This window comes from Triticum dicoccoides, chromosome 4A (assembly GCF_002162155.2).
Source record: "Triticum dicoccoides isolate Atlit2015 ecotype Zavitan chromosome 4A, WEW_v2.0, whole genome shotgun sequence".
Classification (NCBI taxonomy): domain Eukaryota; kingdom Viridiplantae; phylum Streptophyta; class Magnoliopsida; order Poales; family Poaceae; genus Triticum; species Triticum dicoccoides.
Window position 1 is genome coordinate 742521093 of NC_041386.1, and position 2898 is coordinate 742523990.

Sequence of the window (2898 nt, forward strand, 5' to 3'; positions counted from 1 at the left end):
TGTGCTCAGAGTTTAGTCCCACCTCGCCAACATGCTGGGAGCATTTCGGGGTATAGGTCTAACCACCTCAACTCCCCGTTTCTGGCATGCTATAGTTCTTTTAGTCTCTCGACGACGGGAATGGGAGATGACCGGTAAGCCAGATGCTTCGCGAACCACCGGTTCAAACTTCCAGTTTATTCAAGTAGTTTCACTCGATGAAAAATGCATGCAAAATGCATTCTATTGCTGATTCTCTGTCAGGCATTACACCTCTGTCCCAAGCTGTAAGGGCGCTCACACCGGTTTATAAACCCGTCCCTCTCTGCCTTGTTGAGCTCCTCTAAAAGTGAAAATAGATGCCCCTATACAGGGAATTTGACCTAAATTCATAGTGAATTTCTCTGAAATTCATAGAAATTTATTATGAATTTAGGTTGAATTGTCTCTATAGGCGCATCTATGTTCAGTTTTTTAGTAAAGTTAATCACAAACTTGTGGCACTAACAGAAAGTTCATAATTTTTCTAAAACTAATGGCACTAACAGAAAGTTCATAATTTTTCTAAAACTAATGGCACTAACAAAAAGTTTATAATTTTGCTGACCTAAAAGCAAAAAGAATTAAAAAATAAAGCAAAAAACAAAAGAAAATAAATATTGCAAAAAACAAAACAAAAAATGGAAGCAAAATAAAAATAGCAACAATAAGTATTTTGTTGTAAGTAGAAACAAAATAAAATAAATAAAGCAACAAAGAAAACAAAAAAAGTGTTTTCAAATTTGAAAACTAATGGCACTAACAAAAAGTTTATAATTTTTCTAAAACTAAAAGAAAAAAGAATTAAAAAATAAAGCAAAAAACAAAAGAGAATAAATAATGCAGAAAACAAAACAAAAAAACTGGAAAAAAATAAAAATAGCAACAATAAGTATTTTGTTGTAAGTAGAAACAAAATAAAATAAATAAAGCAAGAAAGAAAACAAAAAAACAAAAAAAATGTTTTAAAATTTGAAAACTAATGGCACTAACAAAATAAAAATAGCAACAATAGGTAAAGAAAAAAAAGTGCCTCCTACTGGGCCCCCACGGCCTGAATACGACTAGAAACCCTACCATGGGCCAGGATTCAGGCCCGTAGGAGGCCCAGTAAGCCCATCAGGCATAGCAGTCACAATTAGGCCCGTAAGCCTGCAATGGAGAGGAGCTCGAGAGGGGTGCGGAAGTGGGGCTTATAAACCACTTCGCGCCCCTATCAACTAGCGAGGTGGGACTAAACTCCCACCACCACCCCGCTGTACAAGGCCTTTGGTCCCGGTTGGTGCCACCAACCGGGACTAAAGGAGGCATTGGTCCCGGTTCGTGGCACCAACCGGGACCAATGCCACCCTTTAGTCCCAGTTGGTGCCACCAACCGGGACCAAAGGCCGCCGCTTCCCGCCCTTTGGGCTACTGAAAAGAGGCCTTTGGTCCCGGTTGGTGGCACCAACCGGGACTAAAGGGTGCATTAGTCCCGGTTGATGCCACCAACCGGGACTAAAGGATTTGCTATATAAGCAGCACTTAGCAGTTTTTGACCAAATCACCCACTTCTCCCCCGATGCCCCCTGCTCCTCCTCGTCGCCCTCGCCGCCCGACGCCCCTGCTCGCCTTCGCCGTCGCCGTCGCCACCGACGCCGTCAGGCTACTCGCCTTCGCCGTCGCCGCCGCCACCGATGCCGTCAGGCTGCTAGCCTTCGCCGTCGCCGCCGCCCCCTGTGAGCACAGCCTGCTCCCGCGCCCCTCCCATCCCGCGCCCCTGTCCTGCGCGGCCGCCGCGCCGCTGCCCCTGCCCTGCGCTGGCGCCACGCGCCGCCCCACCGCCCCTGCCCTGCATATATAGATGTTTTATTCTTGATTATATTTATATGTATGAGTATATGTATGTGTGTATATCTGTTTATATGTCCTTTTTTTAGATTTTTTGTTTTTTTGCATTTTTATAAAAATGTATATATGTATGTATATATGTTCTTTGTGTATATATATGTTCATGTATATATGCAAAAGATAGATTTTTAGAAAAAATAGTATTTTTTTCTGTTCATAGATTTTTTTGGTGATATTAATTATTGTAAATATGCAAATGTTTGTATATTCATATGAACAATGAATTAGGCAAAACCTTTACTTTTTTTCTAAAATTTATATTTGAAGATTATTTAAAAAAAACAAGCAATACTACTTCATGTATTTTTAAGAAGGAAGAAGAAGAAAAAGAATGAGAGGAAAAAGGAAATAAGAAGAGGAAGAAGAGGAGAAATAAATAAGAAGAAGAACAAAGAAGAAAAGGAAGAGGAGAAGAAGAAAGGAATAGAGGAGAAGAAGAAAAAATAGAAAAATTTTCTATTTTTTCTTCTTCTCCTCTATTCCTTTCCTCTTCTCCTCCTTTTTTTTCTTCGATCTTCTCCTCTATTCCTTTCTTCTTCTCGTCTTTTTATTTCTTCTTCGTTTTCTTCTGTTTTATCGGGTCTGTCGTCGTCCATATACCCCTCCCGATAACTTCAGCACGAGGGGGGGGGGTCGATATACCCCCTCCCCGATAATATTATTTTCCCATGTATATGTATGTCGTGTCGTTGTCGATATAACCCCCTCCCGGATAACTTCGACATGAGGGGCGGTTGATATATATACCCCCTCTCGACCGTGATAACTTATACCACGGCAGCACCCCCCTCGGCCCTCTCGCTCGACCAAAACTCTCGAGGACACCCAAACCCTAGAGAAAAAACAATGTTGGTCTCCTACCCCCTCCCGCCGCGCCCCTACCCGATAAACTCCCTCGAGGCCACCCAAATTTACCAAGTTAATTAAAAGAGCGTTGTCGTCGAGGCCACCCCAAACGCTTGAAGCGTTGTGTCGAGGCCACCCCAAACA